Source organism: Sardina pilchardus, chromosome 8 (genome assembly GCF_963854185.1).
Source record: "Sardina pilchardus chromosome 8, fSarPil1.1, whole genome shotgun sequence".
NCBI lineage: Eukaryota > Metazoa > Chordata > Actinopteri > Clupeiformes > Clupeidae > Sardina > Sardina pilchardus.
Window position 1 is genome coordinate 34,333,535 of NC_085001.1, and position 19,761 is coordinate 34,353,295.

The window sequence follows — 19,761 nt, forward strand, 5'->3', positions numbered from 1 at the left end:
ATATGAGTTGATATTCAATATTGGGCACTTTCTTCTATTTTCTGCTGATATGATTAAGCCTATTCATGGGCTCAGTAGGCTACAGTCACTAAAATGAAATTATTGTTTGGCCCCCGGATGGAATTCCACGATACATGGCCTACCCCCAGAGGCTGTACGGGTAATCATACTCATGGAATTTGGTGCAATATATAGTGGTGATTAAAGAGGCATGCTTTTGCATATGAAAATCACAAAGGAGTGGGTATGGGCTAGGTTAAGGGTCTTCAACTTTTTTCAGCCCAAGGACCCCCCGGCTGAGAGAGACACTGAGCACAGAACCCGCCCCACCCCAAATTTACAGTAGGCCTAGGCCTGATATTCATACAGCTCCGGAAAAAAAAATAAGAGACCACTGCACATTGTTCTGATATCATCCTTTGGTTGGGCTACTTTTTGGGCAATGTTTCTAAGCGACACTTTACCATAGAGATTGGACAACATAACTTCTAACTGAACGATTAGGGTAGGCTACTTATGGGCATCGTTTTATCATCCAGTCAGAGTGCTAGCAATGAATCATATGACCATCTGTGAGCTTCTGAAAGTTTCAACAAAGATGGCACCATCTGCCAAGTGTTACAATAATGAAGTGAGGAAAAAGAGAGGCTTCATTAGGGATGTAACGATTACCGGAGTAACGGTAAACCACGATAAAAATGTTGACGATAACAATTACCATGTTCATTTCAAATATCATTATTATCACAGTTGATTATCACGGTGTTGAAACCATGTGTTTAATTCCTCCCAGCTCTGAGCCTGCATTTGACATAGGCCTGGTAGGCTACTCTGAAACAAAACTATACCGTTGTTTCTGTTGTCTAATAGGGCTCGGGATCGTGACGTGAAAACTTCGCGGGCAGCCATATTGGCAGCCTCACTCCTTAGTTTACTATGCGCCTTGTAAGGATTTACTCCCGCCTGTTAGTGTGTCCCTGTTACTTTTTGGTCGTATGTTGCTGTTTAGTGGGGTGTAACAGCGCAACCCTCGATCGCAAGAGTAAAAGAATCGCTATACTATACATTTTCTGCTTCTTGTCTTGCTTCTTGTCTTGTCTTATTACGTTCGGTGCATTACCAACATGGCGACAATATTCCTAAAATGCAACGTGTGCCCGAGCCCTATTGATGGATTTAACAACGATTCAGATTAGGCTGCAGCTGCTTTTAAAAGGCGAAACATTTTCACCACAAAACGTGTGCTGTATCACTCTGCGTCCTTTTATGTACATATTCACATTTAATTCATCCCATAACATTATCAGGAGAATACCGTAAAGTCTTATTTTGAGCGCTAGGTGTCTCTCATTGGATACATAATGACAGATATACCAAACTCCAAGTCATGGTAGAGTACAGTATAAGTAAAGCTACAGTATAAGCACCTAACCAATTACCACACACAATGCACCTACATGGGTTATGGAATTTAGTTCATTTAGGCCTACTGTTGGGTTTAATTACATTTTCAAAATAAGTTCCTGTTGGAACAGGAAGTGGCCATCCCCAAACTGTTCCACAAAGTTGGGAGCATGGAATTGTCAAAAATCTAAATGCTAAAGCATTCAGAGTTCTTTTTGGAACTAAGAGGCAAAGCCTGGCTCGGGGATGGCCCCTTCCTATTCCATCATGACTGTGCACCATTGCACAAAGCAAGGTCCATAAAGACATGAATGACAGAGTTTGGTGTGGATGAACTTGACTGGGCTGCACAGAATCCTGACATCAACCCAACAGAACACCTTTGAGATGAATTAGAGCGCAGACTGAGAGCCAGTCTCCTCGACCAACATCAGTGTGTGACCTCACAAATGCGCTTCTTGAAGAATGCTCAAAAAAATCCCATTAACACACTCCTAAACTTCATGGGAAGCCTTCCCAGAAGAGTTGAAGCTGTTATAGCTGCAAAGGGTGGACCGACGTCATATTACAGTTTTTTTCAATCGCTAACAAGCGTTTGTCCATTCATTTGACACTAACTCTAAACACAGACTCACACCTACAAAACACAATGGGCCAAATAGTTAATTTTTCCTTCCAAAAACACATTCCATGTTGTTACACCACATTGTGTTACACTGTACACTAACTCGTCATTTCTCTGCACACACTAACTTTACCAAAACACTGGAAATCTGATTCACTTCACAAGATACATGCAGTCAATCAGAGTATAGGTTTCAAAATACTGGCTACTGTTGACATTACAAAAACGGCATAGACTTTTATGTTTCAGTTTTACAGGTATTTGCATGCAAAACATGCAATCCAGCATTTTTACACTAAATGTCTTGGTTGGGAACAGTATGTCCATGTAATGTTCACATTCAAATGCATTCCAGAAAAAAAGCAAATCTTTTTTTTTTTTACTGTTCACTAGGCCTACAGGAGGTGCAGTATAAATACTGACTAGACTATGATAGAACAGAAAAAGTTTTACAGCATTGCAGTGAACAAAATATCCATGAAACACAAGAGCATTCTGAACAAAAAACAACAGCAAAAAGCCCAGATAAAAAGGGGGTGAACAAAAAAAGCACAATATTACTGTGTCTAATCTCTGCACCTGCTCCTCTCAGTGCTCCTGCACCTCTCACTGCATCTCTCACTGGGCCTGCCCTTCTCCCTGGGCCCCTTACTTACTCTTGCTCGTCCAGACATACAGTATTTGTCTTTTTCTGTTTCTGCTTCCAAAAACATCACCTCCTCTTTTTACTGTGTATGTGTCAATGTAATAGAGAGAAATAACCCCTGCCTCTGAGTCTAAGATAGACTGGAATCAGCTGTGGTTGGCCCAATTTACCCAACATAAATCATCTGTGTGTCAATTATTAGATTGTTTGTTTATTATCAGCTGAGATATATTGCTTTAAATCCTTAGTCCATCTCTCAAAACTAAATATTTGTGTCAGTGAACATGTCAGTGCATCAGAATGTCAAGTCCTTGTGTCATCATATGGACAAGACAGTCAAATGGCTTAGTCATGTTGTCAGTATAACAGTGTACTCTGGAGGGATGTTCTGATGTAAACTATGGCTAACATTTGTAAATGACATTTTTTGTATATGTAGGTTACACCTTAGTGTATATGAGAGTTGGATCGACAATATTCACATTTGTTGACAAACCCTATCATTGTGCTACAGAAAGGAAAAGACAGCACTGCATAGTATAAAGGGGGAAAAATGAAATAAATTTGACCATAGGACAATATCGTTAAGGAAAACTGTAAATTCAATGTTGTAGGAATTACAGTGCAGACTTTTGGGCCACCAATTGTCATATGGCAACATGTTCAACCATTTTGCATGTAAAGACTTATATGAACTAATGCCTAAATGTTGTGGGGGGGTGAGACTATTCAACAGAGACCCTTTATAATACATTTTGATCGACATGACATAAGCAATTGATAATGTAGGAAAAACCAGAGAATTGTACATAATCATTTGCATGGATGTACTAAAGCATTCGCAACTTGATCAAAGCAATGATTTTTTGATGTGCACAAGTGATACAATGATGTGAAGATTGAACAGGTAGTTTTGAGAATTTCAACTCTGATCTGAGAAATGTACTGTACCAAAGCGACTGAGAAAAACTGTAATACAAAAACGATCCATTATTTTGTTGGGAGGTATAGTTTGTCTGTTAAGAAAATGTGAGCATTGTGAAAATGTATTCACTGACTACATACTGTGTGAAAACAACATGAAATGTGTGAATGGTATGGCCACAAAAGACAGATGCTTTGCTAACTGTGTTTAGAGTTTTGAAAATGTGTCAAATGAATGGACAACGGGTAACACTTTATTTTAATGTGTCGCTGTTACAGTGTGCCTACCTAATTAGTTACAGTGGTATAACCTGTGTAACAACATGTACTAACATGTAACATTGTACTTGCATTATGTATCTGTGGGTACCTACATATGTTACATTGTAATACTGAGTGCTTTACAAAACTTTGCCAATTTGCCAACATTTTTCATCAGAGGCAAAGGGCTGACCTGAGACCTGCTGGATGGGGTAAATCTGGTCATGATAGATTTAATATACAAACCATTCTTAGCTCCAGTCAAGGCCTCATTGTCCTCAGTGTACATGTAACAGCTGCACTGCTACACCTTTGTCACTCTTTGATACAGTGGAATAAACCTGTTAAGTGTACCAGTTAATTACTTGCACGCATATGACATGTATGTTGTGTCTGTGATATCTTGGAACATGTCTGCCATTACCCTACGTAGCACATGTATCAACTGTGTTGGTACATACTTATTACTCTTTGATACAGTGGCATAAACCCATTAAAATGAAGTGTACAGTTATGTCCTAACATGTACATACAGTATTACATACTGTATGTTGTGTCACTGGTCTGTTTATGCCTACCTGTATAGCACATTTCAAGACTTGAGAATGAGGACATACATGTAATATGGATGTATGTACTTATCTGGTACTGTACACTTTATTTTAATGGATTTGTTCCACTGTATTAAAGAGTATTTAGTGTTTACCAACACAGTTGATATATGTACTTTGTAGTGTACACTGAAGACAGTGGGGCCTTGACTGGAGCTAAAAATGGTTTTTATATCAAATCTATCATGACCAGATTTACCCCATCCAGCAGGTCTCAGGTCAGCCCTTTGCCTCTGATGAAAAATGTCGGCAAATTGGCAAAGTTTTGTAAAAGCACTCAGTATTACAATGTAACAAATATGTAGGTACCCACAAATACATAATGCAAGTACAATGATAGTACCTGATAGTACATGTTGTTACACAGGTTGTACCACTGTACCTAATTAGGTAGGTACACTGTAACAGCGAAGTGTTACCAAATAAGGTAAAATTAGCCTACCTAGTGAGAGGCCTGACCACAGTGAGTGGCACAGAGCTGGTTTATTCTGGGTGTTTTGGCCATAGACTGTATAAAGGGTTTTAACTAGGGCTTTCAAAATAACTTATTAATTTTAATTTGAAAAAAAAAAAAATAACCGATTAAAAAACATAACGCAGATTAATCGATTCCATGTGACCCGGAGCTGTTCTAGTCAGTAAACTGTAGACTGTAAAATGATGGAGAGATAAGAGAATGTGCTGCCTCGATCATTTATTAGAACATTTACTTAAAAAAATTGCCTAAAGGTGTCGATAAAAATAAAGTGTTGATACAAATAAAGTCCTCTGCAATGTCTGCAGCAAGGAATTTGCATATCACCAGAGTTTATTGACTCTAAAATGTATGTGAATGTGAAAAAAATCTTCCCGAAGCCCTTTTGATTCATTTCCTCAGCATATTAGGTCATATTCTAAATTGTTATGCCCATTTTTGAACAGTGAAAATAATCACATCCCGCTGATCTGATTGCATGAAGACTCATGGGTAGCCTGTGTATTATTTTATAAATAAATGCAAAACATCTTTTATGTGTTAATTTGTATGTTTACAGTTACCTATTGGACGAGTCATTTTTGAGGAAAAAAATGCTTCAGAAGAAATAACTTGGCAGACCCCCTGAGGACCCCCAGTTGAAGATCACTGGGTTAGTTTATGTGGGCCATTGAGATCAACATACTGTAGGCTACCACAAAATTCTGTCTTCTTGGAATCAATGGTTCGTATAATTATTTAGCAAAAACATTAAGCATTTTTTGGCTTTCAGGGGGACATGGAGTTTCCCCTGCTTACCAAGTGTGTAGTAAAGGTCTGGAGGAACTACATGTCCAACAAGTTCCAAGAGCCCCGTTTTTCCGATTTTCTTGGAATCGGTGTTTCAATGTCCTGGGAGTTGTTGCCCAACAATTCAGGAAGGGAGAAAAAAAATCTTGTTTATGACCGCAATGCTATGCTAATCACAGTCATAGTAAATAATCCTATCTCTGAGAGAGAGAGAGAGAGAGAGCGAAGGGGTGTTTGGTCATGTTTTTAAGCAGTTACAGCGCCCTCCACAATTATTGGCACCCCTGGTTAAGATGTGTTCTTTAGCTTCTAATAAATTCTTTTTTTTTCAAATAATATAGGACCACAATGAAAAAAAAGCGTTAAATCCAACCTTTACAGTAATACAAGTGCATTTATTTAGAAGGAAAGAAATCCCACATTAAGATATAATTATTCTTCATAAAATCACCTGTTCCACAATTATTGGCACCCCTAACAATTCCTAGGAAATAAATGTAATTAAAGTATTTCTGTCATTTCTGTCATTTCTACAGTAGTTTACAAAGTCAATCAGAGTATGTAGGAAGATTTAATTACTACTTCTTAACATCCTGTTTCCCTGGGCTATCAATATGATGTGACACAGAGGCCATTTCTCTTCAACACGGGAAAGACAAAGGAACACACTGTTCAAGTAAGGCTGATGTGTGTCGACCTTCACAAGTAAGGCAATGGCTATAAGAAAATAGCCACTCGCACACCTGCCCATATCTATGGTCAGAGGAATCGTTAAGAAGTTTAAAACAACTGGAACAGTGGTAAACAAGCCTGGAAGAGGATGCATGTTTATTTTGCCACCACGCACAGTGAGGAGGATGGTAAGAGAAATAAAAAAATCTCCAAAACTCACTGTTACAGAATTGCATCAAATGGTTGCATCTTGGGGTCACAAAGTCTCCAAAACAACCATCATGCCCTATCTACATGCCAACAAGTTGTTTGGGAGGCATGCAGGGAAAACAACCTTTCTCACTCAAAATCATAAGCACAAACGTCTGGAGCGGTACTGGGCCTTCAACTGGGACCGTGTGCTTTGGTCAGATGAGACAAAGTTAGAGCTTTTTGGCAACAAACACTCTAAGTGGGTCTGGCGTAACAAAAAGATGAGTATGCAGAATAGCACCTCATGCCCACTGTGAAGTATGGGGGAGGATCGGTGATGCTGTGGGCCTGTTTCTCTTCCAAAGGGCCTGGGAACCTTGTTAGGGTGCATGGCATCATGAATGCTTTGAAATACCAGGACATTTTAAATCAAAATCTGGTGGCCTCTGCCCGAAAGCTGAAGATGGATCGTCACTGGGTCTTTCAGCAAGATAATGACCCTAAACATATGGCCAAGTCTACACAGAAATTGTTCACCAGACACCGTATCAAGCTCCTACCATGGCCATCTCAGTTCCCAGACCTCAACCCCATTGAAAACCTGTGTGGTGAGTTGAAGAGGAGAGTGCAGAGGAGAGAACCCAGGTCGTTGGATGATTTGGAGATTTTGTGCAAAGAGGAATGGTCGAAGATCCCTCTTTCTGTTTTATCTAATCTTGTGAAACATTATAAGACAAGGTTAGGTGCTGTTTTATTAGCAAAAGGGGGTTGTACAAAACATTTACATCAGGGGTGCCAATAATTGTGGCACACATGATTTGATGTAAAATAATTATTTCTTAATGTGGGATTTTTTTCCTTCTAAATAAATGCACTTGTATTAAAGGTTGGATTTTACGCTTTTTTTCATTGTGGTCTTATATTATTTGGGAAAAAAATGAATTTATCAGAAGCTAAAGAACACATCTTAACCAGGGGTGCCAATAATTGTGGAGGTCGCTGTATTTGAAAGAGCGAAGTACAGTGTAATGGTGACACTTTATATCCAGTAAATAAACCTAGAACCCTTTTGCATTACTGTGTTTTAATGAATCAATCCGCGTGCTGACGGTGGACATGTACAATGTGTACGCCCCCTACAATCTGCTTCTCAACTGTAGAGGGACCCCGAGAGCAAATTTCTTTAGTGCTGCTTTAATATACAGAATAGAAATGAATAGAAATGGTATAGAAAGTATACAGATTAGAAATATACATTTAGATTTATAATTCCATGTACTGGTCAACAATGATACCCACAAAGCACATAACCTTCCGGCTACTTTTTAAATGGGCCACCTTTGTTTTGGTTTGGTATTTGGTTACTATGAACATGTAATTTCAGCATTAAGCAGTCTCTGTAAAATATAAGCATTTAGAGCAAATTCAATTACATGCACAAAACAGACAGACACCAATCTACATAAAATCGAAATAAAGTTACCTATTTTTGGTATATAGTACATCACTCTGCCTTTAGATTTATCACTGATCCTATCAGCCAAGATCAAATGGTATAAATCTTACACACAGGTTTGATCTTTGAGCATGCGTATACCTAAATCCATGGAAACATTCAAATTTCAAGGTTCAATTGGGCATACTACCATTTATTTCTGTTAATACAGATTGCTGCAGGTAATCTGAGATCCAAGAGTGATGTATTTTCAGAAATCCAAGACCAATGGTGTCTTTATTTGCAATATGTATGATCAATATCAGTAAAGGTTTTCATAATAGTTTTTTTATTTATATTTAAGGAATATGTTTGAGGCTTTTTGCCTTTATTCTTATAGGGCAGTAACGAGACTGTCAGGAAGTGAGTGAATGAGGTAGGGAATGTTTGGGCCACTGAACATTCTTGAAAAATAATCAAAGAGATATTGCCTGAATCCCATGCAGAGTGAATGAAGAATAACCAGCGAATTAGACTGTATTGTACCAGCCAAAAACATCCCAAAAGTAATGTTTCATGAAATAACACACTTAGAATTTAGTGCAGTTTTATAAGTCAGCATTTACAATGGGTCATATTTGGAGGTATACCATGATGCACAGAGGTCTTTTTGACATTAAATGTGTGTATGGATGTAGAATTAAAATTTCAGCAAACTTCTGGGGCAGCCCTTTCTATTTCCTGATTCCAAAGTAAACCTACAATCGTATAGAATAGTTTTGATTCCTTTTGACCTAAGTGCTGTCTGCAACCACAATTAGCTATTTGAACTGAAAGCACTAGACCAGTGTTTTTCAACCACTGTGACGTGGCACACTAGTGTGCCGTGACACATTGCTAGGTGTGCCGTGGGAAATTATCCAATTTCATCTAAGTGGTCTAAAAAAGAGTGAATAGAAATAATTTTCTTTGTGTTCATTTGATTCCTATTCAAGACACTTTGACAAGAATGACTTGATATCATTAATGCGGGCTACAGATTTTTATTACAGTGCATGAAAATGCACTGTACTGTTCTTCCTCGGTCTTCTTCTTATTATTACAGTGCATGAAAATGCACTGTACTGTTCTTCCTTTTCTTCTTATTACAGTGCATGAAAATGCACTGTACTGTTCTTCCTCGGTCTTCTTCTTCTTCTTATTACAGTGCATGAAAATGCACTGTACTGTTCTTCCTATTCTTCTTATTATTACAGTGCATGAAAATGCACTGTACTGTTCTTCCTCGGTCTTCTTCTTCTTCTTATTCTTCTTCTAACGCACGCAATTCAGCTTCAACCGCTTAACGTAGAAACTCCATTCAAATTTTGTCGCGTAGGTCTTACTTACGCGATGTGGGCTTTGTATTTTTCAACTTTGTAACTTTTATACTTTTTAAACTATTAGTTAAAAACTATTACAATTTTCCCCATAGACTTAACATTGCTCATTATGACATCACGGCAGCAATTAGAATCTTACGCCAGGTGGCCGGCCACCTGGGCACCAACTGTCAGTTTCTCTAGCTTTAAGCATACAGTCTCTCAGAAGACTACATATCCTGTTAACTGTTTCCTCTGTCCACAACTGTTTCAAAATAAAAGTCCTCACTGCAATAATACACTATTAAATCATTTAACCATTGAAACTACTCAACTATTGAACTGTTCAACCATTCCAACTGTCAGTTATCATCCACTATGCCTCCAGTCAACTACATGAAACCTCCATGTACCTAGCAACCAACATAGCAACCATTCAAATTAAGTGTTTATGACCGTTTCCATAGTAACCAACATGATTATACTGCAGTAACTTCTTGTTTCCTGATAGTGGCCACCATGGAAACCCTAGCAACAAATGTTTCAAAATAAAAGTCCTCACTAGCAAGTTAGCTAGTTAGCATGGTTAGCATAGTTAGCATTTTAGCATAACTGCAAAAAATCATCAACTAAGTTAGCTAATCAACCTGGTTAGCATTGTTAACAAATTTAGCATTGTTAGCATAGTTAGCATTTTTAGCATTACTGCTAGAAATCATCGGTTAAGTTAGCTAATCAACCTGGTTAGCATTGTTAGTAAAGTTAGCATTGCTAGCATAATTAGCATTTTTAACGTAACTGCTAGAAATCATTACCTAAGTTAGCTAATCAACATTTTAACATGAATAGAAATCATTAGTTAAGTTAGAGCTGGAATGTTTCATCTTTAAACTGTCTACCTTCACACTATCAACTCTCTGTAAACTATGCAACCACCATGTTTACCCTAGCTACACCTTAGTAACCATATCTACATTATCTATCTATTTTTGCATTTTCATGCACTGGTAATTCCTTGGAATTGCATTTCTAGTTATTATAGTGCATGAAAATGCACTATACTGTTATTCCAAGTCTTCTTATTATTAAACTTCTTCTTCTAACGCACCCAATTCAGCTTCAACCGTTTAACGTAGAAACTTCATTCAAACGTTGTTGCGTAGGTCTTGCTTATGCCATGCCTGCTTTGTATTTTTCAACTTTGTAACTTTTATACTTTTTAAACTATTAGTTAAAAACGATTACAATTTCCCCCATAGACTTAACATTGCTCATTATGACATCACGGCAGCAATTAGAATCTTAGGCCAGGTGGCCGGCCACCTGGGCACCAACTGTCAGTTTCTCTCAGGCAATCTCTCTGAAGACTACATATTCTGTTCCCCTGTATCCTCTGTGCACAACAGTATCAAAATAAGTCCTCCTAATTCCATCCAACTTTATATCCATTCATCTTCTTCAAACCATTCACTCATCCACCCATTCTAAACAGTCTGCCTATCAACATCAATTAGACGTTCTACATTCAACTTTTAAACAATCTACTCTGTCTCAGGCTGGCTCTCTTAAGACTAGCCAGTTAAATTGATTACACCTGTGTCTGTATCCACTACTCTCAGTAGAGAGCTGTGTCTCTCCATTCTACAAGAATATAAGGCACATTCCATCCAACATTCTATCCATTCATCTTCTTCAGACCATTCACTCATCCACCCATTAAACTTTCTATCAACATCTATTAAACAATCTGTCTATCAACATCCATTAAACTCTCTGTCTATCAACATTAATTAGACTATCTACATTCAACTTTTTAATTATTTACTCTGTCTCAGGCTTTAAGAGTACACTCTGGTTCTCTTAAGACTAGCCAGTTAAATTGATTACACCTGTGTCAACTACTCTCAGAGAGCTGTATCAGTGTCTCTCTTAACAAGAATATAAGGCACATTCCATCCAACCTTCTATCCATTCATCTTCTTCAGACCATTCACTCATCCACCATTAAACTGTCAATCAATATCTATTAAACAATCTGCCTATCAACATCCATTAAACATTCTGTCTATCAACATTAATTAGACTATCTACATACAACTTTTAAAGTATTTACTGTGGGTCCCTCTCAAGCAGCGTTTATATGTCCTCCCTCGCTCCTCGATCCTCAATGATCTACATAAAGAAAGATAGAAGAAGGGCTAGACTATCCCATTGTTGCCGCTCCATCATTCTTTATGTAGATCAGTGAGGAGCGAGAGAGGACGCGTAAACGCTATATGAGAGGCACCTTCTGTCTCAGGCTTTAAGCATACAATCTCATTAAGACTACAGATCCTGTTAACTGTTTCCTCTGTCCACAACTGTTTCAAAATAAAAGTCCTCACTGCAATAATACACTATTAAATCATTTGACCATTGAAACTACTCAACTATTTAACTGTTCAACCATTCCAACTGTCAGTTATCATCAACTATGCCTCCAGTCAACTACATGAAACCTCCATGTACCTAGCAACCAACATAGCAACCATTAAAATTAAGTGTTTATGACCGTTTCCATAGCAACCAACATGATTATACTGCAGTAACTTCTTGTTTCCTGATAGTGGCCACCATGGATACCCTAGCAACAAATGTTTCAAAATAAAAGTCCTCACTAGCAAGTTATCTAGTTAGCATGGTTAGCTTTGTTAGCATAGCTAGCATTTTTAGCATAACTGCAAAAAATCATCAACTAAGTTAGCTAATCAACCTGGTTAGCATTGTTAGCAAATCTAGCATTGTTAGCATAGTTAGCATTTTTAGCATTACTGCTAGAAATCATCGGTTAAGTTAGCTAATCAACCTGGTTAGCATTGTTAGTAAAGTTAGCATTGCTAACATAATTAGCATTTTTAGCACAACTGCTAGAAATCATTAGCTAAGTTAGCTAATCAACATTTTAACATGAATATAAATCATTAGTTAAGTTAGAACAGGAATGTTTCAACTTTAAACTGTCTACCTTCACATCAACTCTCTGTAAACGATGCAACCACCATGTTTACCCTAGCTACACCTTAGTAACCATATCTACATTATCTATCTTTTTTTGCATTTTCATGCACTGGTAATTCCTTGGAATTGCATTTCTAGTTATTAAACTTCTTCTTCTAACGCTCGCAATTCAGCTTCAACCGTTTAACGTAGAAACTTCATTCAAACTTTGTTGCGTAGGTCTTGCTTATGCCATATGTGCTTTGTATTTTTCAACTTTGTAACTTTTATACTTTTTAAACTATTAGTTAAAAACTATCACCATTTCCCCCATAGACTTAACATTGCTCATTATGACATCACGGCAGCAATTAGAATGTTACCCCAGCTGGTCAGCCACCTGGGCACCAACTGTCAGTTTCTCTCAGGCTCCTCTCTGAAGACTACATATTCTGTTCCCCTGTATCCTCTGCGCACAACAGTATCAAAATAAGTCCTCCTAATTCCATCCAACTTTATATCCATTCATCTTCTTCAAACCATTCACTCATTCACCCATTCTAAACAGTCTGCCTATCAACAACATCAATTAGACGCTCTACATTGAACTTTGAAACAATCTACTCTGTCTCAGGCTGGCTCTCTTAAGACTAGCCAGTTAAATTGATTACACCTGTATCTGTATCCACTACTCTCAGTAGAGAGCTGTGTCTCTCCATTCTACAAGAATATAAGGCACATTCCATCCAACATTCTATCCATTCATCTTCTTCAGACCATTCACTCATCCACCCATTAAACTGTCTATCAACATCTATTAAACAATCTGTCTATCAACATCCATTCAACTCTCTGTCTATCAACATTAATTAGACTATCTACATTCAACTTTTAAATTATTTACTCTGTCTCAGACTAGCCAGTTAAATTGATTACACCTGTATCAACTACTCTCAGAGAGCTGTATCAGTGTCTCTCTTAACAAGAATATAAGGCACATTCCATCCAACCTTCTATCCATTCATCTTCTTCAGACCATTCACTCCTCCACCCATTAAACTGTCAATCAATATCTATTAAACAATCTGCCTATCAACATCCATTAAACATTCTGTCTATCAACATTAATTAGACTATCTACATACAACTTTTTAAGTATTTACTGTGGGTCCCTCTCAAGCAGCGTTTATATGTCCTCCCTCGCTCCTCGATCCTCAATGATCTACATAAAGAAAGATAGAAGAAGGGCTAGACTATCCCATTGTTGCCGCTCCATCATTCTTTATGTAGATCAGTGAGGAGCGAGAGAGGACGCGTAAACGCTATATGAGAGGCACCTTCTGTCTCAGGCTTTAAGCATACAATCTCATTAAGACTACAGATCCTGTTTCACTACTTCCTCTGTCCACAACTGTTTCAAAATAAAGGTCCTCACTGCAATAATACATTATTAAATCATTTAACCACTGAAACTACTCAACTATTGAACTGTTCAACCATTCCAACTGTCAGTTATCATCCACTATGCCTCCAGTCAACTACATGAAACCTCCATGTACCTAGCAACCAACATAGCAACCATTAAAATTAAGTGTTTATGACCGTTTCCATAGCAACCAACATGATTATACTGCAGTAACTTCTTGTTTCCTGATAGTGGCCACCATGGATACCCTAGCAACAAATGTTTCAAAATAAAAGTCCTCACTAGCAAGTTAGCTAGTTAGCATTGTTAGCATAGTTAGCATTTTTAGTATAACTGCAAAAAATCATCAACTAAGTTAGCTAATCAACCTGGTTAGCATTGTTAGCAAATTTAGCATTGTTAGCATAGTTAGCATTTTTAACATTACTGCTAGAAATCATCGGTTAAGTTAGCTAATCAACCTGGTTAGCATTGTTAGTAAAGTTAGCATTGCTAGCATAATAAGCATTTTTAGCGTAACTGCTAGAAATCATTAGCTAAGTTAGCTAATCAACATTTTAACATGAATAGAAATCATTAGTTAAGTTAGAACTGGAACGTTTCATCTTTAAAACGTCTACCTTCACACTATCAACTCTCTGTAAACTATGCAACCACCATGTTTACCCTAGCTACACCTTAGTAACCATATCTACATTATCTATCTATTTTTGCATTTTCATGCACTGGTAATTCCTTGGAATTGCATTTCTAGTTCTTCTTCTAACGCACGCAATTCAGCTTCAACCGCTTAACGTAGAAACTCCATTCAAATTTTGACACGTAGGTCTTACTTACGCGATGTGGGCTTTGTATTTTTCAACTTTGTAACTTTTATACTTTTTAAACTATTAGTTAAAAACTATTACAATTTCCCCCATAGACTTAACATGGCTCATTATGACATCACGGCAGCAATTAGAATGTTACCCCAGCTGGTCAGCCACCTGGGCACCAACTGTCAGTTTCTCTCAGGCTTTACAATCTCTCTGAAGACTACATATTCTGTTCCCCTGTATCCTCTGCGCACAACAGTATCAAAATAAGTCCTCCTAATTCCATTCAACTTTATATCCATTCATCTTCTTCAAACCATTCACTCATCCACCCATTCTAAACAGTCTGCCTATCAACATCAATTAGACGCTCTACATTCAACTTTTAAACAATCTACTCTGTCTCAGGCTGGCTCTCTTAAGACTAGCCAGTTAAATTGATTACACCTGTATCTGTATCCACTACTCTCAGTAGAGAGCTGTCTCTCCATTCTACAAGAATATAAGGCACATTCCATCCAACATTCTATCCATTCATCTTCTTCAGACCATTCACTCATCCACCCATTAAACTGTCTATCAACATCTATTAAACAATCTGTCTATCAACATCCATTAAACTCTCTGTCTATCAACATTAATTAGACTATCTACATTCAACTTTTAAATTATTTACTCTGTCTCAGGCTTTAAGAGTACTCTGGCTCTCTTAACCCGTTTAATCCCAAATTTTTCCCAGACATGAAAATATCAAAATCATGTGTCTTGAGTAACCCTTTGAAGTAATCAATTACTATTTTTTCAAATGTTAATAAAAAAGTGGGTGAAAATGAGTGTCTTATTTTCGGTCACAATTGTGACCGCTAGGCAACTACAGAGTCAGATTTTGGGGATTTTCTCTTTTTTTGACACATTTCTTTGTCCAATCATCTCATTTCCAATAAATTCCAAACAGAGATGATATGGTGACATTGTCCCAGGTCTGTTATTTACATTTAAATGTGTATCACAATACAATACTCAACATTGCCTCTGCAATTCTCTGCTATATTCTAAGTGTGCCGATTTTTACATAGAGAAGCCATTATATCACACTATTATACATAGCTATTGTAATAGCTGATTTTCTATGCTGTTCTTTATCTTAATTTTACTTTCAGTCATTACCTGCACATATCAGATCTAACTGACTGTCCAGATTTGATAATCATACCTCAAAAACAGTAAATCATTGTCCTCATTGACTACTATTTTACATATGTCACATATACAAACTAGGTGGTGGGGGGTATAATCAACTCGCCAGTCAGCCTGTTAGAGGCATAATGCCTAAATGTATGCTGAGACCTGCAATAGACATGAACAACCTTACCATGTTTACATAGAAAAGCCATTATATCATCTATATCAACTATATACCACAATGCAACAACCACCACATGTTGCAAAAAGAGATGTTGTTTGTCTGTTTATTATTGTAAATCAAGTTTTTAAGCCAAGTATACTTGCGTACACAAGAAATTTGGTTTCTGCATTTATCCCATCCGTGAATTAGTGAACACACATGAAGTGACATCCTAAGTTACCTGGTCCCTTTGCTCCAAAGGCCTCATATTCATAAGGCTCTATGTCCCCAGTGTCCTATATCCTGGGACCTATGCTCATTCGGGTATCTACTATGTGCTTTATAATGCTGGAGGACCCTGGAAACATACAATGCTTGACCTGGAGAACACAGGACCCCTGTCCCTGATCCCAAATAACCCTGAGGAGCATAGGAGCCTGCTCTGACCTCAGTTATTGGCCTAATCTAGTGTCAGAACGGTGTGATATCCATTATTTTGCTCAATTTAATTCATTTTACTACTGGATTAAGTAAGGTTCTAAATACATAATAGGACACAGTCTGTAACGTGGACATACAATAGTGTCAGGACAGATTGATGAGACAATTATTTTTGATCACATGAAGCTGTGCTTCTGGTTTGTCTGCCTGGCCCCTGTGACATAGGCCCTTTACTGTGCATAAGTGTGTGTGTTGGGGGGTGGGTTGGGGGGCTGTTGGGAAAGGGGTGGGTAATATATTTTCTGGTAAGGTTGTTCATGTCTATTGCAAGTCTTTGCATACATTCAGCCAATTTGCCTTCAACAGGCTGACTGGCGAGTTGATTACAACCCCCACCACCTGTGACATATGCAATATAGGAATAGGAATATAGTCAATGGGGACAATGATTTACTGTTTTTGAGGTATGATTGTAAAATCTGGACAGTCAGTTAGATCTTATATGTGTAGGACATTACTGAAAGTAAAATTAAGAAAAAGAACAACATAGAAAATTAGCTATTACAATAGCTATGTATAATAGTGTGATACAATGGTTTCTCTATGTAAAAATCGGCACACTTAGAATATAGCAGAGAATTGCAGAGGCAATGTTGAGTATTGTATTGTGATACACATTCAAATGTAAATAACAGACCTGGGACAATGTCCCCATATCATCTCTGTTTGGAATTTATTGGAAATTAGATGATTGGACAAAGAAATGTGTCAAAAAAAGAGAAAATCCCCAAAATCTGACTCTGTAGTTGCCTAGCGGTCACAATTGTGACCGTCTTCATGTTCACTCATGCTATGAGAACGCTGAACAAAGTTCACATACAGTATTTCATTTGCATCCCTCCATACTAGACACCTTAAAGATTATGTGTACCCAAACTCTTTGCCCTATTTTTACATAAACATACTTTTCTAAGCTTTAGTTTGGGAGCTTTTGGGTGGAAATTTTCTGTTCAGGGTGCAACCAAAACATAAGCAGCTCTGACCATGTGACAAATTACACTACACATTTGGCACTTCACATATTTAACTGAGACCCTTTCAGGTTCCATTTTTGGGGAAAATGTATTGATACTTCATACAATGACATCTGTAAAGGCACAGAAGCAAAAAAAAAAAAAATCGGTCACAATTGTGACCGTTGGGAGTTAAATTGATTACACCTGTGTCAACTACTCTCAGAGAGCTGTATCAGTGTCTCTCTTAACAAGAATATAAGGCACATTCCATCCAACCTTCTATCCATTCATCTTCTTCAGACCATTCACTCATCCACCCATTAAACTGTCAATCAATATCTATTAAACAATCTGCCTATCAACATCCATTAAACATTCTGTCTATCAACATTAATTAGACTATCTACATACAACTTTTAAAGTATTTACTGTGGGTCCCTCTCAAGCAGTGTTTACTGTATATGTCCTCCCTCGCTCCTCGATCCTCAATGATCTACATAAAGAAAGATAGAAGAAGGGCTAGACTATCCCATTGTTGCCGCTCCATCATTCTTTATGTAGATCAGTGAGGAGCGAGAGAGGACGCGTAAACGCTATATGAGAGGCACCTTCTGTCTCAGGCTTTAAGCATACAATCTCATTAAGACTACAGATCCTGTTTCACTACGTCCTCTGTCCACAACTGTTTCAAAATAAAGGTCCTCACTGCAATAATACACTATTAAATCATTTAACCATTGAAACTACTCAACTATTGAACTGTTCAACCATTCCAACTGTCAGTTATCATCCACTATGCCTCCAGTCAACTACATGAAACCTCCATGTACCTAGCAACCAACATAGCAACCATTAAAATTAAGTGTTTGTGACCGTTTCCATAGCAACCAACATGATTATACTGCAGTAACTTCTTGTTTCCTGATAGTGGCCACCATGGATACCCTAGGAAAAAAATGTTTCAAAATAAAAGTCCTCACTAGCAAGTTAGCTAGTTAGCATTGCTAGCATAGTTAGCATTTTTAGTATAACTGCAAAAAATCATCAACTAAGTTAGCTAATCAACCTGGTTAGCATTGTTAGCAAATTTAGCATTTTTAGCATTACTGCTAGAAATCATCGGTTAACTTAGCTAATTAACCTGGTTAGCATTGTAAGTAAAGTTAGCATTGCTAGCATAATAAGCATTTTTAGCGTAACTGCTAGAAATCATTAGCTAAGTTAGCTAATCAACATTTTAACATGAATAGAAATCATTAGTTAAGTTAGAACTGGAACGTTTCATCTTTAAAACGTCTACCTTCACACTATCAACTCTCTGTAAACTATGCAACCACCATGTTTACCCTAGCTACACCTTAGTAACCATATCTACATTATCTATCTATTTTTGCATTTTCATGCACTGGTAATTCCTTGGAATTGCATTTCTAGTTACAGTGCATGAAAATGCACTGTACTGTTCTTCCTAGGCTTCTTATTATTACAGTGCATGAAAATGCACTGTACTGTTCTTCCTAGGCTTTTTCTTATTATTATTCTTCTTCTAACGCAGCCAATTCAGCTTCAACCGCTTAACGTAGAAACACCATTCAAATTTTGTCACGTAGGTCTTACTTACGCGATGTGGGCTTTGTATTTTTCAACTTTGTAACTTTTATACTTTTTAAACTATTAGTTAAAAACTATTACAATTTCCCCCATAGACTTAACATTGCTCATTATGACATCACGGCAGCAATTAGAATCTTACTCCAGCTGGTCAGCCACCTGGGCACCAACTGTCAGTTTCTCTCAGGCTAGAGCATACAATCTCATACAAGTGCATACAATCTCTCTGAAGACTACATATTCTGTTCCCCTGTATCCTCTGCGCACAACAGTGTCAAAATAAGTCCTCCTAATTCCATCCAACTTTATATCCATTCATCTTCTTCAAACCATTCACTCATCCACCCATTCTAAACAGTCTGCCTATCAACATCAACTAGAAATGCAATTCCAAGGAATTACCAGTGCATGAAAATGCAAAAATAGATAGATAATGTAGATATGGTTACTAAGGTGTAGCTAGGGTAAACATGGTGGTTGCATAGTTTACAGAGAGTTGATAGTGTGAAGGTAGACAGTTTAAAGATGAAACATTCCAGTTCTAACTTAACTAATGATTTCTATTCATGTTAAAATGTTGATTAGCTAACTTAGCTAATGATTTCTAGCAGTTACGCTAAAAATGCTTATTATGCTAGCAATGCTAACTTTACTAACAATGCTAACCAGGTTGATTAGCTAACTTAACCGATGATTTCTAGCAGTTATGCTAAAAATGCTAACTATGCTAACAATG